Consider the following 18,746-nt stretch of genomic DNA (forward strand, 5'->3'; position numbering starts at 1 on the left):
TCAAAAGGGAATAAATTTACTCTAGATTTTATTTTCAAACAAAAATAATAATTCTATTTTCAACAAACTTTTTTAAAAAAACTCGATTTTCAACAATTTTCATATCAAACTTATTTCTTGGGTTTGTATTCTTTTTTTTTAAGAATCACTAGAATTGAAATTGGAAGTGCTTGCTTTAAAGTTGTTTTTTTTAAAAAAATAAAGTGTCAAAAATTACCTATTCTTACTTAAAACCGACGAGCACTCGTGAATGCAATGTTAATTTTAGTGCATATGCATATTAGAGTTAACTTCTCCATCTCAAAATAAATGTAGTTTCTTTTAAAAAAAAATAATCTCCTTCTCCAAATCGAACCAACTCAAGGAAGGGTGAATTCAGGGGCTGTCGTTGACAGAAGTGGCTATCTCCGTGGTGTCATAGTGTGCTATCCATGATGTACCTTTGATCCGTTGCATGATAATCCTTTTACACAGAACTCTTGGATAACTATTATCGACTTTTCCATTGATAAAAATTGTTGGGCATCGTGAAGCAGGGTTTCTAGCTGCTTCACCGGCCAAAAAAATGGATTAGATATCGCAGCTTTTTTTCTGCTAGAAAAATAATTTCCGGTAGCCAATATCCAACCCCTTCCATTTTCATACCATCAATATATTAAATGGTATGATGTTAGTCTATTAAACCTACATACTCATTAAGCATATTGTGCAGGTTATAAAATTGTAAGCGTGCCAATAGTCACGCTCTTGTAGTAATTATATATTGCATTGTTGAAGTGTGGAGTTTTTTTTTCCAAGTGTACCTTAAAAAAGTTCTATACTGCATTGTTGTTAGTATCTCTGCACGGGACCTCTTCTTGAGATCTGCCAGCGAGGAGCGCGCGGAGAGCTCATTTCTGTGGGTCGAATCTGTTTCCAACCTAGTAACGTTTATAAAATCTACGTACAAGGACACTTTGCTTGGACTAATGCGTCCACGCAGGTGAACACTTTTTCGGTTTGATCGCTGCAACCTATAAATATGAATATGACTCCTTTCCGGATCCATACTAGGTTTATTTTTTTCATAAACTAGGACGGAGAGAGTAAATTGACGTGTGGTATCCACGTGAAGACGGTCTCAATCTCACATGTTATCTGTCCCTTTTTTTTAACTTGACATGTAGTAGTTGAGTTATTATTGCATAATTAATTAAGTTAATTATTATAAATTTAAAAAATAGCTTTATTTGATATTTTAAAGCAACTTCTTACCAGAAATTTAGCACTTTATAAAAATGTGGTAACAGAAATCGAGGTGAAATCTGCATCTTAATTAGAAAAAAAAGGACCTAGATTTTTTTTATTAAGATTCAGATTTTTACCTCGGTTTTCGTTAGCACATTTTTCAAGCTATTAAACGGTGGTGTTCCGTGTGAAAGTTTCAAACAAGCTGGGCAAACCCGCCGACGAAGGAAGCGAGCTCAATGTTGTTTTTCATCCCGTTAATGTGATGTACCTTTGTTCCGCTTGTCATCTAAATAGCTACTCCTTCCGTTCCACAAAATGACATTTTGGCTTCTTTATCTCTTTTCTAAATTTACTAAAAACTCATATATAAATCTAAACACATATATAGAGCATATACATATGTCTATGTATAAATTTATTTAAAAGCAAAACATCTAGCATTGTGAAAACCGAGGAAATATATTTTTTTAGAAAAAAAGAAAAACAGACAAGGTTAGTGGAGTAATTTAGCAGCCTCCATCCAGCATCTTCCCTCCGGACTCCCGTCTCCAAAGCAAGCGCCACAACTCGACCCTCTTTGCACGGTTCTCTCAAGCATTCACCCCCAATATCTGAGCGCTCCACCTTCGTGCCCCCGACTGCCGACGCCGCAGAAGCACGTACGGCCTTGGGTAAGTCGTAACGTACGTATCCACTCTCCTCTAACAGCAGCCACGAATCAACAATAGCTGAATACCACTGTCATATTACTGTTCATTCGATTGCATTTGAGTGAGAATTAATGGTTCGTCTTCTCGATTTTGCATGCAGCATCTTGGACTGAAGCGCAACCGCGCGCATCGGATCGATGGATTCCGCCGTGAGCGCGGCGCGGTGGGTGGTGGGCAAGGCCCTCGGCCCCGTCTCGGACGGCTTGGTGGAGGCGTGGGCGGCCAGCCGGGAGCTCGGACCCAACGTGGACGCCCTCAAGATGGAGCTGCTCTACGCGCAGGGGGTGCTCGACAACGCGCAGGGCAAAGACATACGCAGCCCTGCGCTCAAGGAGCTCCTCCAGAAGCTGCGAGACCTGGCGTTCGACGCCGACGACGTGCTGGACGAGCTCGACTACTTCCGCATCCAGGACGAGCTCGACGGCACCTACCACGCCGCCGATGAGCACGCCAAGGGCTGCGCCCGCAACCTCTTCCTCAATGCTCACCACACTGCTAAAGCTGCCAGCAAACGGCTGGGATTCTCTAAATGCTCCTGTGCTGCTGCTGCTGCTGACAATGGTGGTCACACCTATCCAAGATCAGAACAAGGCGCGCAAGGACGTGGCCTCTGCTGTGGTTGGTCACACAACGACCACGACAGTGAGGAGGAGGAGGAGGAGGAGGAGGAGGCCACCGGCGGCGGCATCCGCAAGCTTGTTTCCGGTGCTCGCAACACCATCCATGCTGTCGGTAAACGCCTCCATTGCTCATCTTTTCCAGCTGTTCATGATGATGGTGATTCTAGCGTTTCAATCTGTTGTGGTGCTTGCATGCGCAAGCCACCACAGCAGAGAAAGGAAATGATCAAAGAAACGCCAAAGTTGAAGATTGACAGAGTGGGTCTGTCTACAAGAATGAAGGATATTGTTGACCAACTGCAGCACGTGTGTGCAAAGGTCACCACCATTCTTAATCTAGAGCTACACCATTCTATCCGTAGCATTGATTCCAGTACTGCGAGCAGTCGTTCCATCACGACACCTACAAATACAGAGCCTAAACTGTATGGGAGGGATGATATAACGAAGAGCATTGTAGATGATATAACTCAAGGTACATACTATGGCAAGGACTTGACTGTGTTGCCAATTGTCGGCCCTGGAGGCATAGGGAAGACAACACTCATACAGGAAATATATAACAACCAAGAAGTGAAAATCCATTTTCAGATCAAGGTTTGGATATGTGTATCTCAAAACTTCAACGTAGATAAGCTCATAGAAGAGATTAAAGAATATGTTCCAAGTATGGAAGATGAAACTAAAAATGGTAGAGCGGAAGAGCTGATTGAACAAAGATTAAAATCTAAAAGGCTCTTATTGATATTGGATGATATTTGGAAGTGTGAAAGTGATGATTGGAAAAGGTTTCTAGTACCACTCAGAAAAGGACAAGCAAAGGGTGACATAATTTTAGTCACAACAAGGTTTCCAGTAGTAGCGGAAATGGTTAAGACAACAGATAATACAATTCAATTGGAAGGTTTAGTTGATACGGAGTTTTGGAAATTATTCCTTGTTTATGTATTTGACCAAGAACAACCAAGAAATGGTTATACAGAGTTACTTAAGACTGGAAAAGATATAGTGAAGAAACTAAAAGGCTCCCCTCTTGCAGCAAAAACTGTTGGCAGATTATTGAGGAACCACCTTGAACAAAATCATTGGACGAGAATCTTAGAGAGCAAAGAATGGGAATTGCAAGCTGGTGATCATGACATTATGCCGGCACTTAAGCTTAGCTATGATTATCTACCATATCATCTGCAACAATGTTTTTCGTACTGTGCTTTGTTTCCTGAAGACCACAAGTTTGACTACAAAGAGCTCATTTGTTTTTGGATAGGATTAGATATTTTACATTCTGAATGTCACAATAAAACATTTGAAGATGTAGCATTGAGCAATTTAGAAGAATTGGTCAACTATGGATTTTTCAAAAAAGATGAAACCAACGGGCATCTGTGCTATATTATTCATGATCTGCTACATAATTTAGCAGTGAAGGTTGCATCTCGGGAGTGTGTCAGTTTACATTGCTCTAATGTGAGATCAGTGGGAATTCAGCCTTCCATTCGTCACTTGTCTATCATTATAGGTGATGAAGATGATAGTGATGGAGTTACTAACGAAAGCTTTATGATTGGATTGCTAAAACTAAAGACAAGAATAAGGGTTGAAAACTTGCGAACCCTGATCATATTTGGAGGATTAGATGAAAGCTTTGTTGGAACTTTTCGTGAATTGTTCAAGGAAGCACATGCTCTTCGAGTTCTTCATTTGCCCAATATGGATTTTCCTGTGGAGTCCATATTATATCAAGTTTCAACACTTCTCCATCTACGCTACCTAAGGTTGGGGACAATGTCTAGTAGTGAACTTCACTTAACAAGTGCTCTTTCTAGATTTTATCATTTGAAGATTCTGGATTTAAAAGAATGGAGAGGTTCTCTTGATTTGCCTAGAGACTTTAGCAACCTTTCAAGATTACAACATTTTCTTACAGTAGATCCTCACCCTACTATTTATAATGTGGGAAAACTACAATTTTTACAAGAGTTGGAAAAATTTGAAGTCCATGAAGAGGAAAAAGGATTTGAACTAAAGCAATTAGGTCATTTGATGGAGCTAAGAAGACTTGGTATTTATAACCTTGGTAGCATACACACAAAAGAAGCAACAACCGAAGCAAAACTTTTAGATAAGAACCACTTACAGAAGTTGGCATTAAGTTGGGACAAATGCCAAGTAAGTAGGTATCCCGACAAAGAAGATCAAGTACTTGAGAACCTTCGACCATGTAACAACCTCAAAGAGTTATTCATCATTGAACATGGAGGATCTACTTGTCCATCATGGCTAGGTGCAGAACTCTATGTGAAATCCTTGGAGACTCTTCATCTTTCTAATGTAACATGGAAAAACTTTCCGCCAATAGGGGAGATGTGTTTGGTAAACGGACTTGGTGAAGATCAATTTGTTAGCTGCAACACAGGACAAAGCTTTCAGAACTTGAAGAGGCTTGAACTTGTCGGGTTGCCTAACTTGAGAAAATGGACAGCAAAAGAAGTCTCGATGTTGTCACGCATGGAAGTACTCATCGTGAAGGAATGCAATGAATTAGTAGAATTACCATTTTCATATTGTACTTATTGCCCATCAGAAGGATATAAGAATTTGTTTCCTAGGCTAAGAGAGGTTGAAATTGAGAATTGTCCACAACTGATGAGAATGCCTCCTATGCCTTACACACAGACCCTGTGCTCTATTCACATAAAGGATGTGGGGACAAGCTTGAAAGAATTACACTATACGAGCACATTATGCACCTTGGAAATCACAGGAAACACAGATCTAAATGGCTTAGATGACAAGATTCTTGCTTTCTATAATTTAACCCAACTACAACATTTGGAGATCAAGAATTGCAAAGAGAGTCACCTTCCAATGCTGACTTCACTGAAGAAACTCAGAATTTTCTCTTCAAGTGTGGTGTTCCATCCATCAGAAAGCAGTAGTGAAGATGAGTGGCAGCTTCCAGTTGAGTGCCTAGATATTTGGAATTGGTCTGGCGATGGAAAAGCATTGACAAAATTGCTCTCTCGTCTCCCAAAGCTCTCACACTTGTATCTTTGGCTCTGCCACAAGATTACACGGATGTGTGTAACTGTAGAACAGCAGCAAACAACAACTGTTGAACTGAAGGATACACAAGCAGTCGAATCTATTAAGCAGCAGCAAGTAGCAGAGGATTTGGTGGAGGAAGAGGAAGTGGTACCCCAGCTAGCCATGGATCAAGAAGATGAAGATGGGATGCTGCTCTTCCCAGCCCACCTCTCCAACTCTCTACAGCGACTGCATCTCAACAGTTGCCGGAGTCTTATCCTAGATGTTGCTCGTCCTGCTCTTCCCACCAGCCACGAGGATGAGACAGGAGGATGGGGGCTCCAATCCCTGCGCTCCCTCCAGAGACTAGAAATCTGGGGATGCCCCAAGTTTCTCTCTGCCTACGAGGCCCCAAGTTGCCCTTTCCCGTCCTCCCTGCAATACCTCCAGATTTCAGGCCGTATGGGGGGCGTCCTGACCCTGGATTTCATCCCAAACCCCAACCTTCTCACTCAACTATACATCGATGATTGTGGGGAGGATTTGAGATGTGAGGTCCTGTGGCCTCTCCTTACCCAGGGTCAGCTCAGTAAATTAAAAATTACTAGAACCCTCAGATTCTTTGCTGGTTTGGATCCCAAACTCGGGGGCCTGCATGACGAACAAGAGCAGCAGCTTCCTCCTCTTCAGTGTTCCTCCAAGCTGCAGGAGCTCAAGATAGATGACTTCGCGGGAGTCCTTGTGAAGCCCATCTGCATGCTCCTCTCTTCCTCCCTCACCATGCTAGTCCTTAGTGGGAACGACGAGGTGGAGCATTTCACGAAGGAGCAAGAGGAGGCCCTTCAGCTCCTCACCTCCCTCCAGGACCTCCAATTTCGGAGATGCAGTAAGTTGCAGTGCCTCCCTGCGGGGCTACATAGACTTACCAACCTCAAGAGATTAGAGATCTGGTACTGTCCATCCATCCGGTCGCTGCCCAAGGGTGGCCTCCCAAGTTCACTGCAGGAACTAGATGTCAGAGGTTGCGGCAACGAGAAGCTCAAACAGCGGTGCAGGAAGCTAATAGGAACCATCCCAAAAATCAAACTAGACGAATAAAGGTAACAAATGCTTCCTTGTTCCCCATACCTAAGTCCCATCGCATCATCTGTTGGGGCTTTGATGTAGTACTTACTACACAATTTGATTAAATGTTTGTTTTTTTGCAATCTGTCGTGCAGGGCACTGCCTTCAAGTTGTACATTCCTGTAGCCTTGTAGAACTCCACAATCCATCTATGCATAGGTCCCCAACATGTGGATCTCATCTGGTGTACATAAATCATGTAAGTAAATGTTGAATGAAACTTGACTCCTGATGTTGGGAATATCCTTGCCTAGATATTCCCGGAGAACCTTTTATAAACCCATATAGAAGAAAGAGATGCCATATAGGTCTGATCCCTGTCATGAACAAGCTGCTGCATGTTGCAAGCTTGTCTTTGATTGAACATGAATATATCTTATGCTTCAAGGTAGCATAGTTTTTTTAATACGTGCTGTGCATTTAGGGAATGGTTATGGTTAGTTGATGCAAACTATTTCCATTATCTAAAAAATGGTATTACATAGTTGCATAATCTTGTAAATTCACTTAAGGAGTACGATGTTCCAAATATTTTGATTCCTAGACAGATGCACTAAGATGACCTGTTTCTAATTTTTCCTCTTTGGTAATGGAAGTTTCCAAATTTTCTTATGTAGTAATGGAAGTAATAAGAATAGATATTTAAAATCATTTTTTGAGATTTTATTATAAGTTGCAAATACTAATTTAATCCACAGTTAATGGCATTTCAGAGTTATGTTGCAATCAGATTACTCACCATTGTTTTGGGGTTTGTTGCGCAGGTGTTCTTATGTGAGTTCCATTAGGCTTCTTAATACTTTGGGTGCATATTTTTGGTCGTCACTCCTGAAGACTTAGCAATGTTTAGCTAGTTGAATTGGCATATGTTAGGCGCCGGCCCTAAGTGGCGCAGCGCGTAGCTGTGCTCGACGGGAGGGCGAGGTCGCACGCCTCGCCTCCCCGGAGCCGTGGTGGAAACTAACAGAAACTGGGATTACTTCTTTCTTGATTCATTACTTAAACTGAATGGCCTATATAGCCTTACAATGGAAACCAAACAGCTACTAACCAGGAACTAACAAACTTAATCTTCCTAACAAACTTAATCAACTGAAACTAATCCTAACAACTTGATCCAACCTCATGGCGCCTGCTATGGCTGCTGGCGACGGTTCCGGCGCTGGTACTGAATGCCCCACATAACAGCATACATTATGGATCAAAATACCATCATGGCTTGATAACTGTGGAAAATGATAAGTTAGCAGTGTTCTGCAACTGATATTAAGGTTTGCAAATATTTTTGCTCCAGCACTACATTTGCTACCATAAAAGGTGTTCTAGCCACATTTAAGTTCTCAGTTACCATTTCTTAGTGAAATATAATGGCATCACAATAAGAGCATCAAAATACAATACCTTCACAACAATAGCATCAAATCACATTAGTTCATCATGGAGTCCCTTCAGACTCAGGCTAATATTCTGCTCAACATGTTCCTATGAAGATTAATATGAACTGATGTACGGTTCCAAACTTTCAGATTTAGATTTATGACTATTGGATTGCAAGATAGATGTGGCAGAGACACATCTCTGGAAACCAGCAATGTGGCAGTTACATGCTTGAAGGTATAACTCCCATAGCATAACATATGTCAGGAGTTTTTATTTTCATGTTTGGACTATAAATAGACCACCATTTGATCCCCCCGTGTCGCTAATTTTATACCATTCCTGGAAATTGTGTATGTCATTTTCTTTGCTCAATCTAGTAAAAACCGTTGGAAAATGTTCTTCTCCTCATCATCTCCATTTTCTGAACATGAGTTATGTGGTTACTTAATGGCCTTGTCATTGCTTTCCATGTAAAAGTAATTTGATTTTTGTTCTGTCCACTAAATAAGGATGCCCCGTATTCAACATGCTGCCCACTTGCAACCTCAGTGTGTTGATTACAATGAATTTTCAGTGTTTTGATATTGCTGTTAGCTTTAATTCATAAGTATGACTCTTGAATTGCTTGCTAGTTGTGGGCTGTAGTACACTAGCACTGCTTTGGAAGTGTAACGTGGCAATAACAGGCCTGAAGGTATAGCTGCCACAGTCTCAATGTGTGTTCAAGTGCCAAGTATTCCTGGACACTACTCGCACTTCAAATGATATGAATGCTTTTATGTTACTGCTTAGTTACTGAACTGATCATAATTTTCCACTGCAGCGTTGTACCGGTTAGGAGGACTACTTATTAATGTTACAAGTATCATTGTATTATTCTTTATCTTTATATCGGGTTTTGTGGCTACTTAATTGTTTCTCATTGTTTTGCATCACAAAGTTCAATTTTGTTCTGGCTGCTTCTGGCTGCTAATTAGGGTGTTACTTCAATGGAGTATTTACATCTGCCCATCTGCATACTTGTAATCGTGCCAGTGGTGATGTAACTGTGAGTGACTAAACCTTATTATTCTTCTTCCTACTTCAATTAGATACATACTGTTGGAAGCTAATTCCACTATCTATTACTATGATACTCTAGTTCTGTAGAACATCTGCTTGGAGTACTCATGCAGGCTGCCAAAAGGCGTGATTGGTTCAGATAGCATTCTGCCACTCAGCAACATGAAGACGTTACTGTCTCATGGCCATGGATGCAGCTCTATCCGTTCCAAGACAATGCCAGGTAATATTTGGACCATATGTGGCACAATTTGTTGCGAGTCTCCAAAACCTTAATGTCTTGGCTGCAGCCTCCGCACACTCAAAATCCCTTGCCCTGTGGTATCCACAATGACTTGCTCCTCTTTCTGTTTTTCAGATTGTACAGTTTTTTTCTTTGGGCATTTTTATCTGGGATTTGTTGCAGTGAACATCCAAACAAGCCAATCCTAATTCCCTTTATATGGTGAGTGCGACATAGTATTTACATTTTCTGTCACCCCACTTTTTCAGCAGACATAATATGGATAAGCGCAAGCAAATTTTCATCCTGAAGAAACGCAAAGAAACTTCACCAAAAGAAACGGTCGTCTCTTCTACTGAAGTTAGACATTGCGCAAGCATTCAACTCGATTTCCTGGCCTTTCATCCTGGAAGTGCTGGAGCACAAGGGCTTTGGTGAGAGATGGAGAGCTTGGGTCGCATTGCTGTTCCGCACCGCAACAACTCGCATTCTCATAAATGGGGCTTTGGGAGAGCTGGTGCAGCATAGGCGAGGAGTCCGGCAGGGTGACCCGATTTCACCAATGATCTTCATTTTAGCAATGGACTACCTGACACTGCTCTTTCATCAAGCCGAAGACGCCGGTCTGCTGAATGGGTTGGAAATTCCTCATCGAATTTCCTTATATGCCGATGATGTGGTCGTTTTCATCAAACCTGAGATCGAGGAGATAACGGCAACAACTGAGATCTTGAGCATCTTTGGTGATGCCTCTGGGTTGTTCACGAACTTCGCCAAATGCTCAGCCATGCCCATTCAATGCACAGATGAGCAAATCACCTTAATACAACCGGTGCTTCCATGTGCTATTGCGTCCTTCCCGTGCAAATATCTGGGTCTGCCCCTATCCATCTTCAAGCTGAAAAAAGAGGACCTGCAGCCTCTTGTTGACAAGGTTGCCCGACGACTGCCCACATGGAAATCTAATCAGATGTCGTCGATCGGTCATGTAACCATGGTCAATGCTGTCTTGAGCGCCATACCAATCTATCTATTGGTCGCAATTGATGCACCCAAGTGGGTGATCAAAGGTATTGATAAGGTATGGCGTGGTTTTCTTTGGGCGGGTAAGGCGCAAGCGAATGGTGGATGCTGCCGGGTAGCCTGGACCAAAGTATGCTCCCCTAAGGATTATGGAGGTCTTGGTGTGCCGAACTTGGAGCTCATGGGCATTGCACTGCGTTCCCGCTGGACGTGGATGCAAAGGACCTCTCTGGCCAAGCCTTGGCAGGGATTGGAAATCCCCTGCTCACAGAAAGAACTTCACCTTGTCACCGCCTCCACCGTCTGTCAGCTAGGTAACGGGCAAACAATCCTTTTCTGGGAGGACAATTGGTTGCAAGGAGGAACCATCCGAGCTATTGCACCCTCCATCTACGATCATGTCTCTACTCGTATTCGGAAGCGTCGGACGGTGGCTGAAGCGCTGTCTAACCGTAGATGGATCAAGGACATAAGTGGTGCGCTTGGGACTCAGGCAATACTTGAATACCTCAAACTTTGGTCGCTAATTCAGTCAGTTGATTGTTCTTCCGCAGAGCCCGACTCACTCTCCTGGAAGTGGGAAAGCTCAGGCAAATACACTTCAAAATCTTCCTACCAAGCTTTGTTCCTTGGGCGAATTGCCTTTGAATCCACGCCGATCTGGAACTCGTTGGCACCACCTCGCTGTCGTTTCTTCCTCTGGCTGGTCGCGTTGAACAGATGCTGGACAGCCGACCGACTGCAGAGTCGGGGATTGCCGTATCCCGACCGCTGCATTCTCTGTGATCAGCAAGATGAGAGCATTGATCATATCCTAGTCGGCTGCCCAGAATCAAGGCAGCTTTGGTGGTGGACTTTGAGAGCAATCGGCCACCCCAACTGCCTGCCGGTGAATGAAGCTTCTTTTCACCAATGGATGTGCGATAGCAGAATGGTGCTAAGTGAGTCACATAGTCGAGGCTTCGACACTGTGGTGACATTGGTAGCATGGACAATATGGAAGGAACGGAACGGTCGGATCTTCAATCAGCAGTGTAGATCTTGGGTGGATGTGGCCAGAGGGATGGTGGACGAAGCCTCTCTTTGGCGTAAAGCAAACCCGACGATCCCTGCACTGCAATTCAGGAGGGAGTTTGGTCGCCAAAATCAGCGCGAGAGATAGACCTAGGATTGTCTGTTATTGTCCTGTATTAGTCCCGTGCTGTTTTTCTCTTTCAAATGTAAATAACTTTTATTTCTCTTAATGGAAAAAATGCGCTCTTTGCGTATTCCCAAAAAAAAATTTTCATCCTGAACAAAACAATGCTGCTCACATCTGGCTTGAAGTCAAGCAACAATTCCATGGCATGTCGAAATCATTCTGAAGTTGAAGCTACCCTTAAGAATCCATGGCATATGCTTCCTGTACACTAAAGTGATATGCCATTTACTGCATCACTTTCTCGTTGTAAATGCCTAAATGGTATGTCAGGTGGGCTGATACGTGCCTTAAAATGCACGCTGCTGATTGACTGATTCTCTTCATAACTTCGCCGTTAGAGCTAGTTTTCCTACTGATGATGTTACAACAGAGCAGAACCACTCTTGTTAATTGTTAACACCCATTTTCAGTCCATGCACTTTCATTGTAATTCTCATGTATTTTGGACTTTGGACTTGCCCTTGGATGGAAGTAACACTACACTAGTTGTTTGTCTGTGCCTGACAGAAATTGAATTGCAGTGGGCTGTGGGCTGTACGCTAGTCGTTTGATTGCTACTAGTTTGCTACCTCCCTCCCGGTGATCTATCTTCAGGTTCCCGTCCTTCACCGCTACGAAGCAAATGCCCCTTCATCTGCAAATTCTGATTTCTGAAGCAAACCCTCAAGTGTTCAGAATCAGGTGCGTGCTGTCAACTTTGATCCACAGAAATCAAGCTTCTACTGCCTCCTCTCGAAATCTCGAAACTTTTAGTGTTGGCTCTGCTCGTGTCATCTCTGAAACGCGTAGGCGCGTAGCCATGGATCCCCATTCCCTTCACACAATCCAAATCCATCCATGTAGCAAAGCAGCCAAGCACTGCAGGATCGGATCGTTGTCAGCGTCAGCCCAACAAAAAAAAAAAAGAAGCAAAGGGACGGAACAAAAGAAGTACTAGCATCTATGCGACCTATGGAAGAGCAGCGTCATGGGTGGTCAGCACGAGGGCGAATCTCCGGCGAGCGCCTCCGGCGGCGGCGGCGGATGCTTAGGATTAGGAGGTCGAAGCAGTAGTTTTTGCGCCCACGGCGACGAGTGGGCCTGCGACTGCGAGTCAGCGACGCAGTCCATCAACGGGTGGGCCGTGGGCCGAGCGGAGAACTAAGCCTCGGGCTCAGCTGGCCGTTCGATTAATCTTAGGTGGTCCAGATTGGTTAGGAAGAGCAACGGTTGGAATTACTTCTGCACAAGGGACCTCAATTTATCATGTAATGTCTGTTTAGACCACCGAAATTTGGATCGGTATCAACGATAGCGTCATAGCGATAAGGATTTGGTTACTGTTTACTGTTCGTTCTGATATGAACGGCTAACATTGATGATGACTTTCCTCAATATTACCGTTCAGAAAGGGCGACGCGGTGTGGGAGGCAAAACCGTCCAGGCTTGGTATTCTCGGAGAAAAGAATGCAAACTCGTTCGCTGCTGCGGCTACGTCGTTGGATGCTTTCCTTGTTTACCGTGCCCGAGTGAGTTTACTGATCTTTGTGCAAATTGCTAAAGTCTGAACTTTGTCGGTCTTAGAGTTAGAGCATGGACAATAACATAGCTCGCTGTTGACTCTAAATAATTATGTCATCTAAATAATTATGTCATCTATTACCCAGGCTGCCCTTTCCAATCCTCCCTGCACCATCCCATTGGTGAGAGACTATTTGTGAAATAAGTTTTTCAAAAGAAACAAATTATGAAAAATCCAGCTGGTTTGGATCCCAAACTCGGGGGGCTGCAGGACAGACAAGAGCAGCAGCTTCCTCCTCTTCAGTGTTCCTCCAAGCTGCAGAAGCTTGAAACGGATGACTTTCCTCGTGAAGCCCATCTGCATGCTCCTCTCTTCCTCCCTCACCATGCTAGTCCTTAGATGGAACAATGAGGTGGAGGGCTTCACAAAGGAGCAAGAGGAGGCCCTTCAGCTCCTCACCTCCCTCCAGGACCTCCAATTTCGGAAATGCAGCAAGCTGCAGTGCCTCCCTGCGGGACTACATAGACTTACCAACCTCAAGATATTAGGGATCGAGTACTAGATGTCAGAGATCGAGTGCTGTTCATCCATCCGAGCACTGCAAGAACTAGATGCCAGAGATCGAGTACCTCCCTGCAGGGATCGAGTACTGTCCATCCATCCGGTCACTGCAAGAACTAGATGTCAGAGACTGCGGCAACGAGAAGCTCAAACAGCGGTGCAGGAAGCTAACAGGAACCATCCCAAAAATCATACTAGAGTGGTAAAGGTAACAAATGTGCTTCCCTGTTGCCCATACCTAATAAGTCCCATCGCATCATCTGTTGGTGTTTTGATGTACTCCAGTACTTACTACACAATCTGATTAAATGTTTGTTTTTTTGCAATCTGTCGTGCATTCCTGTAGCCTTGTAGAACTCCACAATCCATCCATGCACCGGTCCCCAGCATGTGGATCTCATATGGTTTCCTCTACCTGTACATTGATCATGTAAGTAAATGTTGAATGGAACTTTACTCCTAATGTACCATATGCATGCCTGCCCTGCAAACATTTTTAAAATCCTGACTGAAGAAAGAGAGATTCCATATAGGTATCATTACCTGTCATGAATTTGCCGGGTCGGCCGAATTACCTGTCATGAATTACCTGTTCTTTTTGTACATTTGTCTTTGATTAAAAACGAATATATCTTAATCTTATGCTTAAGGGTTGCATGGTTTTTCAATACCAGCAGTGTATTTAGGGAATGGTTATGGTCAGTTGATGTAAACCATTTCTGTTATCTGAAAAAAATGTTTATGGTTAGTTGCATAATCATGTAAATTCACTTGTGATGTAACTATAGACAGATGCACTATGATGACCACTTTCCAATTTTTACTCTTTAGTAGTGAAATTAATGGGAACAGGTAACTTAAATCATTTTGAAGATTTTTTCTCATAAGATTCAAATACTTATTTAATCCATGGTTAATGCCATTTTAGAGTTATGTTGCAATCAGGTTACTCAACATTATTTTGGGTGTTTGTTTTGCAGGTGTTTTTATGTGAGTCCAGTAGGATTCTTAATACTTCGGTTGTATATTTTGGTCATCACTCCTGAAGACCCAGTGGTGTTTAGCTAGTTGGACTGGCATATATTATGGATCAAAATATCATCACGGCATAATAACTGTGGAAAATGGTAAATTTCAATGCTTTGCAACTGATATTGTTTTCACTCCAGTGCTATGTTTACTACTAAAATAAGGTGTTCTAGCAACATTTAATTTATTAGTTACCATTTCTCAACAAATTTAATGGCGTACAGGAGCTTCACAAGAATTCCCAATCAAATCATATCAGTGCATCATGGAGTCCCTTTAGACTTAGGCTAGTATTATGCTCAACATATTCTTATGAAATAGTAGTTGTATAACGTTTTTTATGTTCTACTTGTGAAAAAGTAGTAATATGAACTGATGTATGGTTCCAAACTTTCAGATTCAGAACTATGATTATTGGATTGCTAGATAGATGCGGCAGCGGCACAGCTTTGGAAACCAACAGTGTGGCAGACTGGTAGTACATGCTTAAAGGTTTTAGTTCACATAATCTCAAAGTGTTCTCAAATGGTATGCAGTCCTGAACATTTGCATTTCAAAAGATGGGTATGCTTCTGTGTTACTGCGTAGGTATTTAGCTAACCAGACATTCCAGCACAGCAGAACAGATCTCAGGAGCATTTATTTTTCATGTTCCAGCTATAAATATACTACTTTTGATCCACCTGTATCACTAATTTATACCATTCCTGGGAATTGTTAAGTATGCCATTTTGCTTCCTCAATTGTCGATTTAGTAAACACCACTGGAAAATGCTTTCCTCCTTTAGTCCATGCTGTTTTATATTAAAGCTTCAGAACATGTCCATTTTCTGAACATGTAAAGTACTGATATTTGAAGTAAAATTGTGTAATTTTTATCTTTTTTTTTTGAAAGATTCCAGTCTCTTATCACTGGATGAATACTACAAACAAGGGAACGAACTGTACAATGGCAAGACAAGAGAACGACACAAAGGTCAAAAGAAGAGAGGAAAAACGGGTGTGCCTAGCACACCCTTGAAGTGCAGTTGAATTAATGTAATTCCGGTCTGTCGGCTTCTTCTTATTGAGTTGTGTGGTTACTTAATTGTCTTCTCACTGATTTCCATGTCAAAGTAATTCAATTTTTGTTATGCCCACTAAATCAGGATGCCCAGTATTTAACGTGCTGCTCAACTTCACACTTACAATCTCGCTTAACTAGTGACAGAACTGTAACTCTGTAAGTGCCTCACTACTATTAGTCTTCTTCCCCTACAATCAGACGCATATTGTTGGAAATTAATGTCAAATTTTATATTACAATGACACTTAGTTCTGTATATCAGATTGGTTCAGGCAATCTTCTACTGACAAAGACATGAAAATGGTACTTTCTGGTGGCTGCAACTTTATCTGTTCCAAGTGCTAATGTGTCAATGGTAGACGTAATTTTTGGACCACAGGTTGTAAAATCAGTTCTGAATATCCTAGGACCTTGATGTCTTGGTTGCAGCCTCTGGAAGCTACAAATCTCTTCCCTTGTGGTATCCTCAATGACTTGCTCCTCATTTTGTTCATCCATTTATGCAGTGAACCAAATGCGCCTTAGATTAGACTGTTTGCACTTTATTACCGGGAATTGTTGCAGCGAACTTCCAAACAGGTATCCTAAATCATTATTTGACATTTTTTTTCTCAAAATTTGCAAATACTAATTTGATTTGCAGTTATTGTCATTTCATAGTAACTTCTCATTGAGATCACACACTATTGTTTTGGGGTTTGTTCGGCAGGTTGTTACTCATGAGGAATTAGTATTGTTTGGCTAGTCATGGCATAACAACTGTGGAAAACAATGAGTGTTCAGTGTTTTGCTACTTGGATTAAGGTTTGCAGTTTCTTGCTCCAGTGCTATATTTCTGACACATACAAGGTGTAGCAGCATTCTTCATTCTTCCCTATAGTTATTGTTGCTTAATGAAATTTACTGGTGTACAGAACATTGACAAGAACAGCCATTACATCCTATTAGTTCATTGTGGAGTCCCTTCAGATCTCAGGTTAATATTATATGGAACACGTATGAGAGGTACGTTTTTAGCTGTTTTATGTTCTACTCGCGAAAAAGTAGTAATATGAACATATGCATGGTTTTTTAACTTTCAGATTCATAACTATGATTGTTGGATTGCTTGATATGTATCAATATATGGCCAGCTTTTGGAACCAACAATGCAGTAGTAATATGCTTGAAGGTATAGCTTTTGTAATCTCAAAATGTTTTAAACTATTTTTCTGTCTTGACTCCTGAACACGATTTGCACTTTAAAGGATGTGAATGCTTCCATGTTACTGCTTAGTTATTCAACTGACCTGAACACTCCACAGCACACCAGTACAAGTTTGCAGGAGAACTTATATTTCGTGTTTGAGCTACAAATAGATTACCATTTGATTCTCATGTGTCACTTCTTTGTGCTATTCATGGAAACTACCTTGTTAAGTATGCCATGTTCTTTCCTTCAATCTAGTATTGGAAATTACCATTGGGAAATATTTTTCTTTCCCTATCCAACTTTGTTGATCTTAAGGCTTCAGAACATCTCTGTTTTCTAAACATTTAAATCGATAATGTTTGAAGGGCATTGTTTTTTTATTCTTCATACCAAGTCGTGCTGTTATGTAATTTTTCTTATTGCTTTCCGTGATAAACTGGTTAGATTTTTGTTATGTCCACCTCTTCTGAATATTTACATGCTGCCTAACTACATGGAATCCTCATATGGGCTGACAAAAGGTGTATTGGTTCAGGTAAATCTTCTGCTATTGACACCAACTACATGAAATCGGTACTGTCCAGGGGATGCAGCTTAATCTGTTCCAGGCGCTAATGTGCCAATGCCAGATGTAATTTTTGGGCCACATGTTGCATAATATGTAGTGAGTTCCCTGTTCCCTATGAACTTAAAGTCTTGTTTGCAACCTCTGCACCCCAAAATCCCTTGCTTGTGGTATCGTCAATGACTTGATGTGCATTCTGTTCATCCCTTATGCAGGGAACAAAAGGCTCCTTCAGATAAGATTGTTTTAGTTCAATTAACATCAAATGACTGGAATTATTGCAATGAACATCCAAACAAAGCCAGCTCCTTCCCTTTATATGGTGAGTGTTGTACAGCTTGTTCTAGTTCTTTCAAACTTTAGTAGCTACTGCAAAGTATTTGCTCTGTTGAGAAGTACTTACATTTTTGTTGTCCACTTTGGCAGAAGAAGACATAACATGGATAAGTGCAAGCAAGTTCTCATCAATAGAGAGCAGTGCTACCCATCTGGCTTGAAGTCATGGGAAGTTTCTAACGCCAGTTAGATTCATGTCGAGTTCATACTGAAGTCGAAGCTATCCTTAAGAATCCGTGGCATGATTCCTGTACACTGAAGTGATCAGTCTCAGATGAACCATGGGTTCTTGTTTTGCTTCTTGCCATTCTTCTTCTCACATTTCCTTTTGTAATAGTTTTCCAAGATTTTTCTCTCGAAAAGTAGAACAGAGTATAATGACTTCTCAGTTGAGCACCCATTTTCACTGCATTCAAACATGTACAAGTATTCTTTATGTTCTTTCGATAATGGGAAAAATTACCTGTCAGCCGGTCTAAGTATTCTTTTCTGTAATAAAGTAATATCTGAATCAGCTCTTGAATGTAACTAAACATTATTAGTTGCTTGTGCTTCATATATGAATAAAAAGGTTCCAAACGTTGATTAACTACCTCTTGAAATAATCATCCTTGTCTTCAAAACTTAGCAGTCTCATTGACTATCTGATCTGATTCCAGCATAACTTAACAGTCTCATTTCATTGTTGGAGGTAGTTTTGCATTATTTAGGCTTTAGAAATTTGGACTGTTAACAATAATCGCGATCCCAGATTCCCAGCCTCCGTCTACACTTGTACAGATAGCATCTACGTGATAATCATTTTCTTAAGAAGAAAAGGCCAAATGGCCCTGCTTTTTTGTCTTTACATACTACTTAACCGTTGGAGAAACCAGCTTGACATATACTTCATCCC

General features: G+C 41.7%; 1 pseudogene; it reads left to right on the forward strand.

Annotated features, from left to right (window-relative positions):
* The first annotated feature begins 1,868 nt into the window (after window positions 1–1,868).
* On the forward strand, window positions 1,869–18,287 carry LOC127770941 (disease resistance protein RGA2-like; annotated as a pseudogene).
* The last annotated feature ends 459 nt before the right edge of the window (window positions 18,288–18,746 follow it).

The sequence above is a fragment of the Oryza glaberrima genome, chromosome 4 (assembly GCF_000147395.1).
Source record: "Oryza glaberrima chromosome 4, OglaRS2, whole genome shotgun sequence".
Taxonomy (NCBI): domain Eukaryota; kingdom Viridiplantae; phylum Streptophyta; class Magnoliopsida; order Poales; family Poaceae; genus Oryza; species Oryza glaberrima.